This window comes from Apodemus sylvaticus, chromosome 17 (genome assembly GCF_947179515.1).
Source record: "Apodemus sylvaticus chromosome 17, mApoSyl1.1, whole genome shotgun sequence".
In the NCBI taxonomy this organism is placed as follows: domain Eukaryota; kingdom Metazoa; phylum Chordata; class Mammalia; order Rodentia; family Muridae; genus Apodemus; species Apodemus sylvaticus.
Window position 1 is genome coordinate 51,035,867 of NC_067488.1, and position 10,230 is coordinate 51,046,096.

Sequence of the window (10,230 nt, forward strand, 5' to 3'; positions counted from 1 at the left end):
CTTGCTTGACACCGGAAGCATTTAAAACATCATTGATGTGAGTTTGCAAAAAGCCTCCTGCCTTTATTCTCCTCTGTGTTCAAAGCTGCTATACTACTCTGGTAGGTAGTTACTAAGAGCTATTAAATGTCATGTTGAGAGCTGGCCCTGCGGGTCCAGGCCTGGAACCCCAGCAGCCAGAGAGAGGCAGGAGGATGGTAAGGTCAAGGCTTGCCACACTGTGGAGTCCACGGCAGCCTAGGCAGCTTGGTGAGATCCCGTCTCAAAAACTAAAAGCGCCAGGGACAGAGCTCAGTTGTGTGCTTGCCTCGTATGCTGATGGTTGTAGGCTTAATTCCCACTGATTAATAAAATTCCAGGTGCCAGGCATGAGAGCGCACACCTGAAATCCCACAGCACTTGAGAGGCAGAGGCAGGGGGCTCAGAAGTGCAAGGTCATCTCTGACTCTGTTGGGAGTTAACCATCAGCCTGGGCTACATTAGAACCTGTCTTAAAAGGAGAATCCAAACCGCATCACATCGAACACAGCTGTTTCATACAGTGTTCTTTACATTAGTGAAAGACTAGGACAACCTTAATTTCCGGTGAGAGAGGATCTTATCAATGACAGCATATACATACAGTATATGAACAGTATGTAGATGTGGGAAGTATAGAGAAGGCGACCTCTAAAGAGGTCTAAAGAGACAAAGCAGTAAGGGGTAAAAACATCTCAGGTCCAAAAGAGCAGACTAGGGTAGTAATTTCCAGCATGTGCAGTAACAGTCTGTGGTCAGAATAAGTGAAGAGATGGAAGAGAGAAGTGGGGTCAGGGAGATGGTCAGTTGCTTACATGCTTGTCAGAAGGGCCTGACGTTGATCACTAGCACTTATAATAAACCAGACTCGGGGCTGAAGAGATGGCTCAGTGATTAAGAGTACTGACTGCTCTTCCAGAGGTCCTGAGTTCAATTCCCAGCATCTACATGGTGGCTCACAACCATCTGTAATGAGATCAGATAATGACTCTTCTGGCCTGCAGACAGAACACTGTATACATAATAAATAAATAAATCTTAAAACACACACACACAAATAGAAGATGCAGCCAGAGCCGGCTGCACACACCTGTAATTCCTATCCTGTGGGTGGGAATCGCTGATTCCCACTAGCTAGTCAGCCTGAATCAGCCCCAGACCGGAGACCTTGTGGAGCAACTGAGGAACACACCCGACCTTGACCTCTGACCTCTTCAAGCCCATCACACACATACTTGTGCACATACTTAAACATTTTTAAGTTTAAATTAACAAGGGAGGCAATAATGTTAGCTGAGGCAGTAACATTTATGACAAAATGCTTAAAGAGATGCTAACTCCAATAGTGCTGGGGAACTTTGACCCAGAATGAGAGGACATTTCCAGATATTGAATGGCTTTGCTCCTGCACTGCTGAGGATTGAGCCCAGGGTGGTCCACACACTGGCCACCCTACCACTGAGCTGCCTTCTCCACCCCTATTAAAATCTTTGCTGTAACAGACTCTTTCAAAGGAGTGAGTGGAGTGATTCCAGGCTGCACTCGTGACCAGGAGTTTTCTTCTGACCTTCTACCCTCTGTTTGTCAATCTTGGTGATTAGTGCTGGTTACCCAGCTTCTTCCTGACCCCCAGAGTCCTCTATACTTCCAATGCCACCAGTCTTAGGGTTTTATTGCTGTGAAGATACCATGACAACTCTTATAAAGGACAGCATTTAGTTGGAGCTGGCTTACAGTCATTATGGCCATGCCAGGAACCATGGTGACATGCAGGCAGACATGGTGCTAGAGAGGTAGCTGAGAGTTCTACATCCTGATCATCAGGAAGCAGAAAAAAGGGTGTCACAGTGGATGTAGCTTGGGCATAGGAAATACTAAAGCCCACCCCTATAATGTGTTTCCTCCAAGGCCACACCTCATAATAGTGTCACTCCCTATGACCCAAGCACTCACACATGAATCTATGGGAGCCATCTCTAGTCAAACCACCACACCATCCATCCTTATCTCTTTACTTGTAATCTCTCTCTCTCTCTCTCTCTCTCTCTCTCTCTCTGAAAGATTTATTTTATATATGTGAGTACACTGTAACTGTCTTCAGACACACCAGAAGAGGGCGTCAGCTCCCATTACAGATGGTTGTGACCCACCATGTAGTAGTTGCTGGGAATTGAACTCAGGACCTCTGGAAGAACAGCTAGTGCTCTTAACTGTTGAGCCATCTCTCCAACCCTATAATATGTTTTTTGATCCAGTGTTGTTGTCACTAATATTCTAGGTCCTGTTTGTTCTCTAGGATCCATCTAAAAGGCAGGCAGGTACTTTCTGACACATTAGTCAAAAAATAAATACATAAATAAATTAAAAAAAAATCTAAGCATCTCTTTTGGGATTGCTGGGTAGAAAATTCCCCCAAATAATCTGGGCAGGCACAGCAGTGCACATCACTGGGGGAATTTGTTCTTTCCTTTAGGCTTAGCGGTAGGTGCCAGCATTTGGGAAGCTAAGGTAGAAGGCCTCGGTTGGAGGACAGTTGGAGCTGTACAGTGAAACCCTGTTACAAAAAAAGCATCAAACAACCAACAATAGTCTAACCTTCGAAATACAATAAAGAGTGAGTCACAGTTCACTACATTGGCTTCCCCACTACTACCTATGCAGTATTGAGCAGACCTCTGGGATAACCTTAGACAGTGTAAACAGGTTGTTTCTGGCTGGGGAGCTGCGTGACTTGGGGAAAAGGCTGTAGGGAGACTGTAAACTCCATTTTTACCTTTTCAATTTTGTCCTGTGTTCTTGCAAAACATATTCTTTAAATGAATAACTTAAAAGATGAGTGGACAGCTTGCCTAGCTCCACTGTGCTTCCAAACAGTACAGTGGCTTCCCACAGTCTCAGGGTAAAGGCTAGACTTGTGGCTCTTGTGTATTCAAGGACCTTGCTACTGTTCGAGCTCTATCTGCCCTACACTGACGGCTCCAGCTGTGCTGAACACTGGCAGACACTGAACTGAGCTGGCTTTGCCCCTGCGTCTTCCCAGTCATCCCAGTCTTCTTTCAAACCAGCCCAGAAGTCCTTTCTCCTAAGAGTGTGCTCTGAGCCCTGCCTCTGGGTTAATTATCTTCTGTTGAGCATGTGGGGTGCCCTTTGTGTGTTTCAGCAAAGAGCTGTGTCAGTCCTGTAGGGACTGTGTGTGTATCTTCTCTCCCCTGAAACCTGTGGGTTCCTGGAGAACAGTAACTCTGTCTCATTGCCAGTGCTGGCCTTAGAGTGGGCCACTAGGAATTTGTTGAGGGGAAAAAGGGCACATTGTGTTTGGCTGTACCACGCACGCATGCACTCACACACACATGAACGCGTGCATGTGTGTGCATTGTTGACTTCTAGCCACCAAGTGAAGGTAATAATTTGTAGAATCAGTTTTGTTTAGTTAGAAGAGGTAAGAACGTTCAGACTTGGGGAGCATTGAGACATTGGGGAGCACTGAGACATTCAGTGCTGAAGGCTGGGCTTTGTTCCACCCCTCCCAGGTCACAGCCATGGTTCATGGACTCCAGATGGCCGAAACTGACAAGTTCTATAGTCCCACAGGAGTCTGTGCTCAAAGGCTTCATTGGTTGCCAGGCAATATGGCAACTTAACCCTAGGGCGAGCCAGTGGGGTACTTGCTGTTCATAGCTTCATCTTTTAAAAAAAAAAAAACTATTTATTACATGTAAGTACACTGTAGCTGTCTTCAGACACACAAGAAGAGGGAGTCATATCTCATCATGGATGGTTGTGGCTGCTGAGATTTGAATTCAGGATCTTTTGGAAGAGCAGTCAGGTTTGGCCAGGTTTGGCAGTGAACACCTTTAAATCTAGAGGTAAGAGGAGCTCTGAGTTCAAGGCCAGCCTGGTCTACATACTGACTACCAGGCCAACTGTGATTGCACAATGAGAATCAGAGCTGTCTGGCCCTGTCCTCTGGAAAGAGACCATGGTTACCAAGTTTTCCTGCCAGGAACCCGTCAACCATCTTGTGAAAGCCCACATCAAAGTCTCCCATGTGGAGGATCCTGGCTCCAGCTGTGGTTAACACATAGAATTATGTTTTTAATTGAATTTTTGGGACTTTCATATCATTTACCCCAATCCCACTCCTTTTCCAGTCTTTCCCTGTCTGCCATACACCCTTGTAACCTCCCGTCAATAAGAAATTAAAATAAGACATCTTGCCCACCCCTCTGGTGGCGACCTGCTCCTTTACTAGCTGTTCTCTCACACCTCTCCCAGCTGTCTCGTCCCTAGTGCCCCCATGGGTGTGCTGCCTCCCTCCTCCTCCTCGCCCACCTTGGCATCACACATTTGCCCGCTGTAGTGGCACTGGGAGCTTCGGTGTATCCCACAGGATACCCTATGCCCAAATAGCTTTGCTTGCAGATGTTCATTGCAGATAGTTGTTGTTACAGTTCAAAGCCTCCTCAGTATGGAACCCTCACTGAGATGCCTCTCAGCTCTCCTGCTGCTGCCCCAGTCCTGGGGGTCCTGGGGTTGGGCTCCCTCCCTGTGCCTACACCACCAGGATCAGCTCTCCCACACCCCTGACACTGCAGTCATTGTTGTGTGGCTCAGGACTTGAGAGCACTGACTGCACTTCCAGAGGTCCTGAGTTCAATTCCCAGCCACCACATGGTGGCTCACAACCATCTGTAATGGGATCTGATGCACTCTTGTGGTGTGTCTGAAGACAGCTACAGTGTACTCAAAAAAAAAAAAAAAGATACCTTTATTTGGAAAATTAACCCTTACATTTTTTTTTCTTTTGCCATCAATAAGAAATTTACTTATTTTAAAAAAATCCAAATGCTGGTATTGTCCAGAAAATTTTAACAGGTTTATTTATAATTGTTATAAAATTGAACTGTTGAAATGTGTTCACTGAAATTTTGCTCGCATTAATGCTTTACATCTTGCATTTATATTAAAAATTCACACACAAATGAATGTGGAGAAACTGCCAATACCTGATTCTGTCCCCTATGTTTTTTTCACTCGCAATCATATACTTGGGTACTTTTGACCCCATGGAAAAAATATCTAACATTCAGAACTACTGATAACAGGAAGAAGAGGAAAAATTTTTTTTTGAGAATGAAATGTTTCCCCTCATGGTGGACTCTTAAGCACGCTCTCCGTGTATGCGGCGTGCTAGCTGGATATCTTTGGGCATAATTGTTACACGTTTGGCATGGATAGCACACAGGTTGGTATCTTCCAAAAGGCCAACCAGATAGGCCTCACTTGCCTCCTGCAAAGTACCAATAGCTGCACTCTGAAAGCGCAGATCTGTTTTGAAGTCCTGAGCAATTTCTCGCACCAGACGCTGAAAGGGAGCTTGAGATCAGAAGTTCAGCAGACTTCTGATAGCGCCTGATTTCATGGAGTGCCACAATACCAGGCCTGTAACGATGAGGTTTCTTCACCCCTCCAGTAGAGGGCGCACTCTTGCAAGCGGCTTTTGTAGCCAGTTGTTTCCTGGGTGCTTTGCCACCGGTGGATTTGCGGGCGGTCTGCTTTGTAGGAGCCATGGTATGGGCACCTCCTTACTTACCCCCCTTCTCCTTCGGCTGGAGCTCGGCAAGCGAGAGGCGGCGCTGGCGTTAGAAAGCGGCGGCGCGCGGCGAAGGCTGTGAACACTAACCCTTACATTTTATTTCTCACAATTCACATACTCAAACTGGTTTACCTAGTGTTCCTTGTGTGTGCATTGCTTCTCAATGCATGTGTTGTGTATAAACTGATAGTTTTGAAATGATCGTTCCAACATTTGGTATGGTTTAGGGGAAGGATTTTTCAGTGTAGAGATGAAGAGCCAGAGGCGTCTGGAAGAGTCCAGAACGGAAAAAGTAGGGAAAAAGAGAGGGGAGAGAGAGAGAAGAGGGAGGGAGGGAAAGACCAAAATAGCTTGGGGGAGGGGGAGCCCATGAGCTGGAGAATTTTAAGGGAGGGGAGGGCCAGGATGCCAGCATGGGCTTTGAAATGTGTAACAGGTGCTTGTGATACTAGATACTAGTATGTGCTTTGATATGCTGGTAGAAATCACAGAGGTCATTTGTCCCTTCTGCCAGTGATAAGGAAATGGTTACTTTGGTAGCGGGAACTGGCAGAACCCACAAGGCTACATACATCCTGCCTTTGTCCAATCAGGAGCAAGCATACATCTTGATGCACTTGCTGCCTACATGTATCCTACATGTATCCTGCTTACGTGTGATCAAGCACATCTTGCACAACTGAGGCAATCAAGCTTGTTTACAGAAGCAAAAAAAAATGGTGTCCTGCCATCTTACCTGAACAATGGCCTCCCGCATTCCAGGAAGTTTTCTGTCCTTGGGCAAGTGGTGCTTACAGGTTAGAGGCCTTTTCATTTTATAGATCTAAGTAATTTAAGTAACAGACACACAGTCTGTTGAGAGGGCGACACTGTAGCAAATACCGGAAAGACAAAACAGGTGAAGCAGCTGGCCTTGCAGACATCTGGAGAGTTGTTCCCATAGAGCAATAGCTAGCTCAGAGCAACAGCTGTTGCAGGTGGCTTAATTCTGAAGTACCTGTATTACATCTAAAACCCCCAAATATTGGTGAGTATGAGTATGAGCATAATCCTGTTTCTCCGTTTTTTTTTGTTTGTTTGTTTTTTGTTTTGTTTTTTTTTTTGTTTTTGGATTTGGTTTTTTTGAGACAGGGTTTCTCTGTGTAGCCCTGTCTGTCCTGAAACTCACTCTGTAGACCAGGCTGGCCTCGAACTCAGAAGTCCGCCTGCCTCTGCCTCCCAGAGTGCTGGGATTACAGGCCTGCGCCATCAACGCCTGGCTCACAGTCCTGTTTCTCAAGGAAAATATTTGAAAAAAGTATAGACCAATCAGAGCAAAATACTTGATCCCATCTATGTAAAGTAGCCTAGGGACAGACAGGGATACATACATACATATATACATATACATGTATATACATATGTATGTATGTATATATGTATGTATGTATGCTGCTGGGGGACAGGTTACCTAGCAACAGTCATTTATACAGTGGAAAGGCTGAGAGCCCTACTGCTTACTTATTGAAACTGTACACTTCAGAGGTGTCCATCTGGTGCTGAAGGCCTGAAGATTCCCAGAGGTTCACTGGTCTGTAGTCCATGAAGAAAATAATTTTTTTTTCTCAGAGGTGTTGAGGCCACCAGTGGCCAATATTCTCTCTCTTCCCAACCTTGTAAAGCTTTTATGCTAACCTTCTAATCTTCCCGATCTGTTTAAACTCTAGTTTATGCAGAGCCCTTGTTACCTTCCAAGAACTTCCTTTCCCCTGGGTGGGCTGTCTAGCCTGGTTTGGGTAGTGGTACACATTTTGCAAAAAGACAATGTCTTGCCAAATTACTTTTGCTGTGTTCATGTTCATGTGTTTCTTTGTGTGAAGACAATACTGAAAATATTCTTTACCAAGTCCACCCTGGAAGGCTGATGAAGTCAGAGCAGGATGTCACCACAGGACACTGAGAGGCTTGGCACAGCTCTGTGTCTGGGACACACGTCGGAAGATGCCATAGGCCCACTCTGAGGTGGCCATTCCTACTCTTCCCCCAGTTCGTCCTTTCTGGAAACACACTGAGATGCTGCCTTTTAGTTAAGATCCTAAAGAAATGACAGAATTAACCATTGAGATTCCTCAATGTTTTCGGCAAAAGGGAAAAGCAGCTATTTGAAGAACACACCCAAAACATTTAGTTTTCTTTAACAAGAACTGTTTGACTATTTCATCATAGCCTAACCAGCTAGGCCTAAATGACCTAGTGAAAGAGAAAGCCCTCCTCACCCCCTCGCATGCAGCTTGTTGTAAATAAAGACTTGTAAGGTCCAAGGCTAGGTCAGAGTTCACCAGAGTCTGAGACCTGACCTGAGGCTATTAACTCCTTCCTATCTCCTTCCCTGACACCCACATAAATATGCCTCCTTTTTAACCATGGGATTGATTACAGCTGAATGAACAGACGTATATGAAGTCCATCTCAGAAGGCAGGTGGTACAGACTTGTAATATCAGCTCTTGGTAGGCCAAGGTGGGAAGATAGCAAATTTGAGCCCAGCCTGGGCTACATTTAGAAACCATATCTCAAAACAGTAACAATACATACCTCCCAATGCAACAATAAAACCAAAAACTGAAAAAAAGTCCTGACTTCTGTCTGTGAGATGAAGTGAACCCACTGGAGAGCGTCACCTGATAAACCTGCCTTTCTATACATTTGGCTTGAATTGGCTTATTTTGTGGGTGGAGCTAACCTATCAAAAACGGCTTAGAACAGAAATGAAGTATTCTGGTGAGAATTCACCAATAAACTAAGCACTGCTGAAGAGAAAGCCATTCAGTTTGTGTACGTGCCAGTATACCCGGCAGGGGCAGGAGAGACTGCTCAGTGGGAAGGACGTCTTGCTGAGCTAGCATAAGGACCAGAGTTCAAATCGAAGCACCCAGGCATAGTTCCTGTAACTGCAGCACAGAGGGCAGCAGAGACAGGAGGATGACTGCGACTTGCTGGCTGGCTGCCAGTCCAGTAGAAAACTGAGCTCCAGGTTGTGAGAGACCCTCCCTCAGAGGTACAAGGCAGAGTGATAAAGAGCCAATACTGTCTTCTGGCCCTGGAGCCTGTGTGAAAGCATGTGTACTTGTACATACACACACACATATACATACACACATACATATATGCACACACATACACACATACACACGTGTAATGACTGAGACTAAAGCGTGAAGAGAAAACAAAAGGTAAACTGCAGAAGTCACAAATGGTGTGGGGCACATATCATAGGAATACCAGGAAGAAAGAGACCATCACAGAATGACAGACAGGGCATCTTTTAGGGTTAGGATGGAGGAACTCCTACTTCAGGACAAGGACAAGAGGACAAACTGACCCTCCAAAGACAAAACAGGATGAAGCAGCTAAAACCCCACACTCAGTGAGAGATTATCCTTGAAATAAAGGAGAATGAAACACGAATTTGTCTTTGGTAGAGCCTTTGGGGGAACGGCAGCTTTCTCCAGTGATATGGCTGCCAGACTGGGAAGATGTGGCGGCCTCGTTAGCATGCTTGTTTTAAATATCAGCTTGCCCCAGCCCGGAGTCATCGGGTCACTTAGACTCAACTGAGGAATTGGTTACATTCACCTTGACTATGGACTTGTCTGTGGGGGTGTTACGCTGATTGCCTAAATTCATATGGGAAAACCCTACCCAAATTTGAGCAGAACTGTCTGGGGACAGTCTAGATATCAAAGGACAGAGAAGGAGGGCTATTGGCTTTCCCTGTCACTGCTAAGTTAATTTACTGCAGATGAATCCTTTGATATCAGTACTAGTTTTTCTGGGCTTTTAATAGAGACAGGAGTGGCTCTCCAGGAATTCTTCAGGGTCTTCTAAACCAGATCAGGCTGCCTACGCACTCAGCCTTTAGGACGTGAGATAGATATTGTTGGAGTGTGCATGTTGAGGTATCCAGCTTTGAGAATTATCGGTTCTTGACATCTCAGGTGTGAGATAGTTACCAATGAGACTATTCTAACCCTATTTCCTAGACCAATTTAATAGATCATTTTAACACACACACACACACACACACACACACGAGTGAGGAGACATGTTGTGTTCCTCTAGAGAACCTATGTATGTCATGGTCATGGGTCAAGTGTGTTCTAAGATTTTTACACCTTACTGTAGACTCAAGGACCTCAAAAACCTAAAGGTGAAGTACAGATCTACTCAGAAGAAATGGCGGGACCAACACAAGGCCTGCAGCTCAGGCACCCCTGCATTAAGGGGTAAGAAGGACCTATCAGCCTGCTCTGCCAGCAGCATTGTGAATGGCAAAGAACCAGAGCTTCTGGGTGAAACGGGTCCTACGTCCTAAGCTGAATAGAGAGATCGGGGCTTGGAAGTCAGAACCGGTAATGGAGGTCGGAGTCTCCCATTCCCTGACTGTTGCTTCCCTTAGGCAGAGGAAGGGGCAACAGACCCCGGCATGGAAAGGGCCCCAGACTTGTGACCTTAGTGGGGAAATTTGAATCTCTTCTGCTGCCAGAATGGGAGATAAAGAGAGTGGGGTAGGTGGCAGCTACCAGGTTGTGGAGCTGGGGGACAAGGGACACTGCTGGGCAGAGCTTATGCTGGAGG

The 10,230-nt window shown here is 45.8% G+C and overlaps 1 pseudogene; it reads right to left on the bottom strand.

Annotated features, from left to right (window-relative positions):
• Nucleotides 1–5,161: 5,161 nt before the first annotated feature.
• On the bottom strand, nt 5,162–5,712 carry LOC127667994 (histone H3.3A-like; annotated as a pseudogene).
• Nucleotides 5,713–10,230: the final 4,518 nt, after the last annotated feature.